We start from the raw sequence: 11177 nt of genomic DNA, 5'->3' as shown, positions 1-11177 counted from the left end.
TCATGACAGTCGTGAAGTAGGCACGACAATGCCTATTCCCCCTCAGGAGACTGAAAAGATTTGGCATGGGTCCTCAGATCCTCAAAAATGTCTACAGCGGCACCATCGAGAGCATCTTGACTAGTTGCATCACCCACCCCCTGGTATGGCAACTGCTTGTCATCTGACCACATGGTGCTACAGAGGGTAGTGCGTAAGGCCCAGTACATCACTGGGGCCAAGCTTCCTGCCATCCAGGACCTCTATACCAGGCGGTGTCAGGGGAAGGCTCCTTAACTTCTTTGGGATAGGGGGCGGTATTTTGACGTCCGGATGAAAAGTGTGCCCAAAGTAAAGTGCCTGCTACTCAGGCCCAGAAGCTAGGATATGCATTGTAGATTTTGTGCCCGATAGCAGTTCCTAGGGCTTACACTAGATGTCAACAGTCTTTAGAAAGCGTTTCAGGCTGGTTTTTGGAAAAATGAGCCAGAAATTGTAGTTTTTCTAGGTGGCTCTCATTTTGGCTGTAGTGTTTCCAAGCGTGTGAATGAGAGCGCGTTCTTTGGTATTTTTCTCCGGTAAAGACAATAACGATTCTCCGTCTTAAATTGTATTGTTTATTTGCGTATTAGGGTACCTAAGGTTTGATTATAAACGTTGATTGACTGGTTTGGATAAGTTTATTGGTAACGTTTGGGATTCATTTTGTATGCATTTTGAAGGAGGGAAACCGAGTGGATTATTGACTGAAGCGCGCCAGCTAAACTGAGTTTTTATGGATATAGAAAAGGACTTTATCGAACAAAAGGAACATTTGTAATGTAACTGGGACCTTTTGGAGTGCCAACAGAAGAAGATCTTCAAAGGTAAGGCATATATTATATCGCTATTTCTGACTTTCGTGGCGCAACTCCCTGGTTGAAAATGATTTGTTATGCATTTGTGTGCTGGGCGCTGTCCTCAGATAATCGCATGGTTTGCTTTCACCGTAAAGCCTTTTTGAAATCTGACACGGCGGCTGGATTAACAACAAGTTAAGCTTTATTTTGATGTATTGCACTTGTGATTTCATGAAAGTTTAATATTTATAGTAATTTAATTTGAATTTGGCGCTCTGTAATTTCACGCTAGTGTCCCACTAATCCGCAAGAAGTTTTAACAGCTTCTACCTCCAAGCCATAAGACTACTGAACAGTTAATCAAATGGCTAACTGGACTATTTGCATTTCCCCCCGCCCCCTTTTTTTACGCTGCTGCAACTCGCTGTTTGTTATTTATGCAGAGTCACTTTACCCCTACCTACATGTATATATTACCTCAATTACCGTGACTAACCTGTACCCCCGCACATAGACTTGTTACGGGTACCTCTTGTATATAGCCTCGTTATTGTTGTTTTATTGTGTTACTTTTTTAAACTTTCATTTAGTAAACATTTTCAAAACGGCATTGTTGGTTAAGGGCTTGCAAGTAAGCAATTCACTAAGGTTGTATTCGGCACATGTCTCACGTCCTGACCATAGTAAGTTGTTATTTTCTATGGTAGAGTAGGTCAGGGTGTGACAGGGGGTGTTTGTCTGTTTTTGTATTTCTATGTTCAGTTTCTAGTTTTGTATTTCTATGTTGGTGTTGTTTGGGTTGATCTACAATTGGAGGCAGCTGATCCTCGTTACCTCTAATTGGAGGTCATATTTATGTTGATGTTTGTCCCACCTGTGTTTGTGGGTGATTATCTTTTGAGTAGTGTGTTTTCCTCTCTGCATCACGGTTTGTTGTTTTTTTGTGTTTCAAGTAATTTAGGTATTGCATTTAGTTTCACGGAATAAATAAATATGTGGAACTATGAACACGCTACATTTTGGTCCGATCATTCAAACAGCCGTGACAGCATGTGACATAACATTTGATTTGATTTCATGTCAATCTGTCTGTGTTTGTAGGTATAGAAGGAGGAGTATGTCAGTCTTTCAACGTACACTATGTCGGATGTTGCAGGAGGAGCTACACATGAGAAGAGTAAAATAGGTTAACGTTATGGCTGGGCTCTGTTGGCAACCCACTACTATATCTATGGTGATAGACAGTTATTAAAACACTACTATATCTATGGTGATATACAGTTTTTATTTATTGATTTTACCTTTATTTAACCAGGTAGACAAGTTGAGAACAAGTTCTCATTTACAATTGCGACCTGGCCAAGATAAAGCAAGCAGTTTGACACATACAACAATACAGAATTACACATGGAGTAAAACAAACATACAGTCAATAATATAGTAGAAAAATAAGTCTATATACAAAGTGAGCAAATGAGGTGAGATAAGGGAGGTAAAGGCAAAAAAGGCCATGGTGCCGAAGTAAATACAATATAGCAAGTAAAACACTGGAATGGTAGATTTGCAGTGGAAGAAAGTGCAAAGTAGAAATAGAAATAATGGGGTGCAAAGGAGCTAAATAAATAAATACAGTAGGGGAAGAGGTAGTTGTTTGGGCTAAATTATAGATGGGCTATGTACAGGTGCAGTAATCTGTGAGCTGCTCTGACAGCTGGTGCTTAAAGCTAGTGAGGGAGATAAGTGTTTCCAGTTTTAGAGATTTTTGTAGTTCGTTCCAGTCATTGGCAGCAGAGAACTGGAAGGAGAGGCGGCCGAAGGAGGAATTGGCTTTGGGGGTGACCAGAGAGATATACCTGCTGGAGCGCGTGCTACAGGTGGGTGCTGCTATGGTGACCAGCGAGCTGAGATAAGGGGGAACTTTACCTAACAGGGTCTTGTAGATGATCTGGAGCCAGTGGGATTGGCGACGAGCATGAAGCGAGGGCCAGCCAACGAGAGCGTGCAGGCCGCAGTGGTGGGTAGTATATGGGGCTTTGGCGACAAAACGGATGGCACTGTGATAGACTGCATCCAATTTATTGAGTAGGGTATTGGAGGCTATTTTGTAAATGACATCGTCGAAGTCGAGGATCGGTAGGATGGTCAGTTTTACAAGGGTATGTTTGGCAGCATGAGTGAAAGATGCTTTGTTGCGAAATAGGAAGGCAATTCTAGATTTAACTTTGGATTGGAGATGTTTGATGTGAGTCTGGAAGGAGAGTTTACAGTCTAACCAGACACCTAGGTATTTGTAGTTGTCCACATATTCTAAGTCAGAACCGTCCAGAGTAGTGATACTGGACGGGCGGGCAGGTGCAGGCAGCGATCGGTTGAAGAGCATGCATTTAGTTTTACTTGTATTTAAGAGCAGTTGGAGGCCACGGAAGGAGAGTTGTATGGCATTGAAGCTCGTCTGGAGGGTAGTTAACACAGTGTCCAAAGAAGGGCCAGAAGTATACAGAATGGTGTCATCTGCGTAGAGGTGGATCAGAGACTCACCAGCAGCAAGAGCGACATCATTGATGTATACAGAGAAAAGAGTCGGCCCAAGAATTGAACCCTGTGGCACCCCCATAGAGACTGCCAGAGGCCCGGACACCAGGCCCTCCGATTTGACACACTGAACTCTATCAGAGAAGTAGTTGGTGAACCAGGCGAGGCAATCATTAGAGAAACCAAGGCTGTTGAGTCTGCCGATGAGGATGTGGTGATTTGACAGAGTTGAAAGCCTTGGCCAGGTCAATGAATACGGCTGCACAGTATTGTTTCTTATCGATGGCGGTTAAGATATTGTTTAGGACCTTGAGCGTGGCTGAGGTGCACCCATGACCAGCTCTGAAACCAGATTGCATAGCGGAGAAGGTGCGGTGGGATTCGAAATGGTCGGTAATCTGTTTGTTGACTTGGCTTTCGAAGACTTTAGAGAGGTAGGGTAGGATAGATATAGGTCTGTAGCAGTTTGGGTCAAGAGTGTCCCCCCTTTGAAGAGGGGGATGACCGCAGCTGCTTTCCAATCTTTGGGAATCTCAGACGACACGAAAGAGAGGTTGAACAGGCTAGTAATAGGGATTGCAACAATTTCGGCAGATAATTTTAGAAAGAAAGGGTCCAGATTGTCTAGCCCGGTTGATTTGTAGGGGTCCAGATTTTGCAGCTCTTTCAGAACATCAGCTGACTGGATTTGGGAGAAGGAGAAATGGGGAATGCTTGGGCGAGTTGCTGTGGGGGGTGCAGTGCTGTTGACCGGGGTAGGGGTAGCCAGGTGGAAAGCATGGCCAGCTGTAGAAAAATGCTTATTGAAATTCTCAATTATAGTGGATTTTTCGGTGGTGACAGAGTTTCCTATCCTCAGTGCAGTGGGCAGCTGGGAGGAGGTGCTCTTATTCTCCAAGGACTTTACAGTGTCCCAGAACTTTTTAGAGTTTGTGTTGCAGGAAGCAAATTTCTGCTTGGAAAAGCTAGCCAGTTATTAAACTACTACTATATCTATGGTGATATACAGTTATTAAAACACTACTATATCTATGGTGATATACAGTTATTAAACCACTACTATATCTATGGTGATATACAGTTATTAAAACACTACTATTGTAGGTCTGGATTGAAATCATTGCATGCTTCATCCATGGCCTGAAGAAGGGTGGTACACTCATGGGGATGGCAATTGTATTGTAATCGTGTATTGTATTTTACTGTACTTATATATTGTTGTGGTCCTGTACGTGGCTCAGTTCATAAGAGCATGGCACTAGAGTTGTGGGTTCAATTTCCACTGGGGTCACATACCAAAATGTGTGGACTGTTGTCACTTTATATCAAAGTGTCTGCTACATAAATGGCATATATTACAATATTACAGTACTGTATTGACCAATGCAATTTTAATAAAGGGATGCATTTCTTTCTTGTTTTGAACTTTCTGGATTATTTGCGTATTGTATTAATATTGTATTATTGCACTGTAGAAGCTAGAAACACAAGCATTTCACTGCACCTGCTGTAACATCTGTTAATGTGTGTGCGCGACCAAAATGAAGTTGCTGGGGTCTTTTCGATCGGGGGGGGTCACACTGCTTTACTAAAATCAAACTTATTATGTTGTGTTTTGGTGATTAAACCAATGTACTCATTATATCTCACAGTAAACTTATACCCTGAGTGTACAAAACATTATGAACACCTGTTCTTTCCATGACATAGACTGACCAGGTGAAAGCTATGATCCCTTATTGATGTCACTTATTAAATACACTTCAATCAGTGTAGATGAAGGGGAGGAGACAGGTTAAAGAAGGATTTTTAAGCCTTGAGACATGTATTGTGTGTGTGTACCATTCAGAGGGTGAATGGGCAAGGCAAAAAGATTGAAGTGTCTTTTAATGGGGTATGCTAGTAGGTGCCAGTCATAAACTAACACAGTTTCCTGTGTATCAAGAATGGTTCACCATCCAAAGGACATCCAGCCAGCATTGGAGTCAACATGGGCCAGCATCCCTGTGGAATGCTTTCAACACCTTGTAGAGTCCATGCCCGACGATTTGAGGCTGTTCTCAGGGCTAAAGGGGGTGCAACTCAATATTAGGAAAGTGTTTTTAATGTTGTGTACACTCAGTGTATTTTGGATCAATGGTTGCATGGCGAAAGATGTGTACAAACAAAATGAATGAACAATTAATGTTTTTGAAATATAAGACTGGCTGCGTTACAAGTATTACCAGTTTGGAGTTGTGTACTAATTCACCACATACTCGGGAAAATGGTACCAAAACGATTATAAAAAATATTGTAACACACACTCGTCCCTTTGTGCCGGTCCCTGAGGGTGTGTGCGTGCATGTGCGTGAATATGTTGAGTCGTGGGCTTTCTGAAATATGTAATCCAGCAGCCATTTCAGCATTACAGGAATACCAGCCTGCTACCTTCACTACCAGGAGTACCAGCCTTCTACCTTCACTACCAGGAGTACCAGCCTTCTACCTTCACTACCAGGAGTACCAGCCTTCTACCTTCACTACCAGGAGTACCAGCCTGCTACCTTCACTACCAGGAGTACCAGCCTTCTACCTTCACTACCCGGAATACCAGTCTTTTACCTTCACTACCAGGAATACCAGCCTGCGTCCTTCACTACCAGGAGTACCAGCCTGCTACCTTCACTACCAGGAGTACCAGCCTTCTACCTTCACTACCATGGGGTACCAGCCTTCTACCTTGACTACCAGGAGTACCAGCCTTCTACCTTCACTACCAGGAGTACCAGCCTTCTACCTTGAGTACCAGCCTACTACCTTCACTACCAGGAGTACCAGCCTGCTACCCTCACTACCAGGAATACCATCCTGCTACCTTCACTACCAGGAGTACCAGCCTTCTATCTTCACTACCAAGAATACCAGCCTTCTACCTTGAGTACCAGGAGTACCAGCCTTTTACCTTCACTACCAGGAATACCATCCTGCTACCCTGCCTCAACTAGTAACTTACTAGCCCCTCTCCCCATCGAAAACACACACATCACCCAATTGAAATACTTCCTCTGATTATTAACTATCCTACCCCATCCACACACACAGACAGGCAGATACACACCTCCCAAGCAGGAGCCAGCTGACAGGGGCCAACCAGCAGTGAACGGTACATTTACCCTCTTGGAGGGTGAATAAAGTGGTATCTTATCTTATAACTGATAACTAACCCCTCATCCTACTGAAACACACCTATCACCCCATGGAAAGATTTCCTCTATTCTATAAATATTAACAAGGCTTCCCCCTCTTACACACACACACACACACACACACACAAACAATCTCTCTCCATTCCAATGGGTTTGCTCACAGACGACCTCTCGGTCTTTCCTTTATCCACTAGGGGTGTGTGGGATATATCATCTTGACATGTCATTGTTTTGTGTTTGAATTCCTGGTGATTTTACAGTGGAGAGTTCCCAGAGTTTCATTTAATAGATTCCAGGAAAATGTATGACTTTCCAAGATGAACTCTAAACAGCTAGAGGGGCTGGATAGAGGAGAGGAGGAGCGGTAGACTAGGAGAGAGAAAAGGGGGGCAGGATTTCCATCATCCCTCCCTAGTCTTATTTCGGGAATCCCCAACCAGCCTCCAACCGATGATTGTACACCAAACGTGTGTATCAATACAGGCTGAATGGAGGGGACAACATGATGGCAGGAAACATAACATAAACTTAATAACATAAATCGATTGTGTCAACAATGATTTTCATTTATTTTGTCCTTCCAGTTACTGAATCTGTGTAATACCAGATTTATATATAAATACTCACTAAATAGAAGAGTGACAACAATATGGAGAATAGATATTGAATATACAGTGTATATACATAGATATGATGGCTAATGTGATTTATGGTAAGTTGATGGCTAATGTGATTTATGGTAAGTTGGTGGTTGAAGATATCCCTCTAGTGGTGTGGGGGCTGTGCTTTGGCAAAGTGGGTGGGGTTATATCCTGCCTGTTTGGCCCTGTCCGGGGGTATCATCGGATGGGGCCACAGTGTCTCCTGACCCCTCCTGTCTCAGCCCCCAGTATTTATGCTGCAGTAGTTTATGTGTCGGGGGGCTAGGGTCAGTCTATTATATCTGGAGTATTTGTCCTGTCTTATCCGGTGTCCTGTGTAAATTTAAGTATGCTCTCTCTAATTCTCTCTTTCTCTCTCTCTCTCTCTCGGAGGACCTGAGCCCTAGGACCATGCCTCAGGATTACCTGGCATGATGACTCCTTGCTGTCCCCAGTCCACCTGGCCGTGCTGCTGCTCCAGTTTCAACTGTTCTGCCTGCAGCTATGGAACCCTGACCTGTTCACTGGTCGTGCTACCTGTCCCAGACCTGCTGTTTTCAACTCTCTAGAGACAGCAGGAGCGGTAGAGATACTCTCAATGATCGGCTATGAAAAGACAACTGACATTTACTCTTGAGGTGCTGAGGTGCTTGAGGTGCTCTACAACTACTGTGACTACTATTATTTGACCATGCTGGTCATTTATGAACATTTGAACATCTTGGCCATGTTCTGTTATAATCTCCACCCGGCACAGCCAGAAGAAGACTGGCCACCCCTCATAGCCTGGTTCCTCTCTAGGTTTCTTCCTAGGTTTTGGCCTTTCTAGGGAGTTTTTCCTAGCCACCGTGCTTCTACACCGGCATTGCTTGCTGTTTGGGGTTTTAGGCTGGGTTTCTGTACAGCACTTTGAGATATCAGCTGATGTAAGAAGGGCTATATAAATACATTTGATTTGATTTGATGATTTAAAAGTATCTTCTAAGTGTGACGACCCTCCCTGCTGGGATCTCCTGTTTGGCAGTCTGCGTGTTGCATGAGGCCAGTGGGCAGAGCTGGGAAGATCGTCAGCTGATGTGGCGCACCTGGGCAGGCTTGGCCTGCAGGCTATAAAGGGTTGTCACATCAGCCAACTCTCGGTCTTCCCTGACTGGCAGGCTGGCTTCCACCACCTTTAGTTTTTTTTGGTCTGTTTTCACCATACAACACCCTCTCATCCACACACTTCATACACTACTGATCCTACAGACGTCCATAGTATGTTACATTTTTATATTTCTTATTATTTAGTTGAATAAATGTATTCCTTTTTACATTTAAGTCATGTGTGGTCTCCCTTTGTTGCTACGAACTACGAGTCAGGTCGTAACGCAAGTTACTAAATCTGTTTGAACTGTCTGTCACACCCTTGGGACTCAAGGCATCTTGCTCAACAACCCAAATCCCTCAGTTACGTCAGCCAATAGGACTCCTATAAGGAGCAGCCTGTTCACTCTAGTCATAATTCACACACAGTAAATAATTTATGATCCACAAGACGTATGTTTTGCAATATTTATTAACCCTTACATTTGTTTTGCAAATCTGCCCAGGTTGCTTACTTAGAGAAACTAGGCTACATACAGGATGTGGTAGAAATTATGAACATTTGAATACAGATGGCATGCTGCCATTGGCTCAGGATAGACTTTACAGTATGTAAAGTAGTGTCTAGTTGATTTAGATATTTTAAATGTTCCATTCATTTACTACATTTTCCAAAACAGAAGTCAGTCCAGGTGAAGTTGAACTTTCTGCTGTGAGAAAAAGCCTTAGATTCATGGAGGAGCTGCTATTATTTCTATTAAAATTGATTACAGTGCAAGAGAATGGTTATTGGATTCTCAGACCGGTTTTGATATGGAATTGAATGTGACAGCTTACATCATAACTGTTATCTTGTGTAAATGGCACTTTGTTCATGGGAGTAGCATTGAAACTGTACAATTGTATTGTGTAACCGGTTTGAAATACTTTTCTATGGCCAAGAACATACCATTGAAGCTTAGATTGACACAGCTGTCGAATGCAGCTAGTGAGTTTCCTAATATTGGACTTCTTGAAACTATCTTGCAAATCCTCTGCAACGCATTTGGCAATGATTTCACTACTGAATAGGGCATTTTCTTATGTAATACTTACAATAGGCTTCATGTAGTGATTCAACAAAGATACATTCCTACATGTACGGTAAAATAGCTTATTGTTGTTACTGCATAACACTTACAAAAATTAAATGTGATTTTACCTCCACCAAACTTTACCCAGGTAGTAAATTCTATATCTTGAATTTATCCTGTTTAACTTTATTAAATGTTTAATTTCTTGTTTTTAATTCTTCTTCTTCATGAACACAACAGAAAAACACAAGCTTTTCTTTTGCACATGATTTGTGTACATGTGCCAGCCACAAGACCACAACAAAAGTGCCCTGCCTCTCACTCCCTGAGTGTAAAACATCAATGGGAACGTCATAGACTAGAGAGTGGTATTTTATGGGAAGGAATTCTGAAGGCCTCTGTCTCTCCATTTCTCTCAGTGGAGAGATCAGATGACACACCCACAGGAGAGGGGCTGGAGATGCACACTCACCCTGCCCTTGCCCCTCCAAACACACCCACCCCTCCCACACACCCACAGAGAAAGAGAGAGAGCTTTTGTGAGTGTAATGTTTACTGTTCATTTTTATAAACTCAGCAAAAAAAGAACTGTCAACTGCATTTATTTTCAGCAAACTTAACATGTGTAAATATTTGTATGAACATAACAAGATTCAACAACTGAGACATAAACTGAACAAGTTCCACAGACATGTGACTAACAGAAATGGACTAATGTGTCCCTGAACAAAGGGGGGATCAAAATCAAAAGTAACAGTCAATATCTGGTGTGGCCACCAGCTGCATTAAGTACTGCAGTGCATCTCCTCCTCATGGACTGCACCAGATTTGCCAGTTCTTGCTGTGAGATGTTGACCCACTCTTCCCCCAAGGCACCTGCAAGTTCCCGGACATTTCTGGGGGGATCGGCCCTAGCCTTCGCCCTCCGATCCAACAGGTACCAGACGTGCTCAATGGGATTGAGATCCGGGCTCTTCGCTGGCCATGGCAGAACGAGCAGTATGGCTGGTGGCATTGTCATGCTGGAGGGTCATGTCAGGATGAGCCTGCAGGAAGGTACCACATGAGGGAGGAGGATGTCTTCCCTGTAACGCACAGCATTGAGATTACCTGCAATGACAACAAGCTCAGTCCGACGATGCTGTGACACACCGCCCCAGACCATGACGGACCCTCTACCTCCAAATCGATCCCGCTCCAGAGTACAGGCCTCGGTGTAACGCTCATTCCTTCGACGATAAAAGCGAATCCGACAATCACCCCTGGTGAGACAAAACCGTGACTTGTCAGTGAAGAGCACTTTTTGCCAGTCCTGTCTGGTCCAGCAACAGTAGGTTTGTGCCCGTAGGCGACGTTGTTGCCGGTGAAGTCTGGTGAGGACCTGCCTTACAACAGGCCTACAAGTCCTCAGTCCAGCCTCTCTCAGCCTATTGCGAACAGTCTGAGCACTGATGGAGGGATTGTGCATTCCTGGTGTAACTCAGGCAGTTGTTGTTGCCATCCTGTACCTGTCCCGCAGGTGTGATGTTCGAATGTACCGATCCTGTGCAGGTGTTGTTACACGTGGTCTGCCACTGCGAGGATGATCAGCTGTCCGTCCTGTCTCCCTGTAGCGCTGTCTTAGGCGTCTCACAATACAGACATTGCAATTTATTGCCCTGGCCACATCAGCAGTCCTCATGCCTCCTTGCAGCATGCCTAAGGCACGTTCACTGAGGTGAGCAGGGACCCTGGGCATCTTTCTTTTGGTGTTTTTCAGAGTCAGTAGAAAGGCCTTTTTAATGTCCTAGGTTCTCATAACTGTGACCTTAATTGCCTACCGTCTGTAAGCTGTTAGTG

This window comes from Salmo salar, chromosome ssa02 (genome assembly GCF_905237065.1).
Source record: "Salmo salar chromosome ssa02, Ssal_v3.1, whole genome shotgun sequence".
NCBI classification, from domain to species: domain Eukaryota; kingdom Metazoa; phylum Chordata; class Actinopteri; order Salmoniformes; family Salmonidae; genus Salmo; species Salmo salar.
This window is presented reverse-complemented; position numbering follows the sequence as displayed.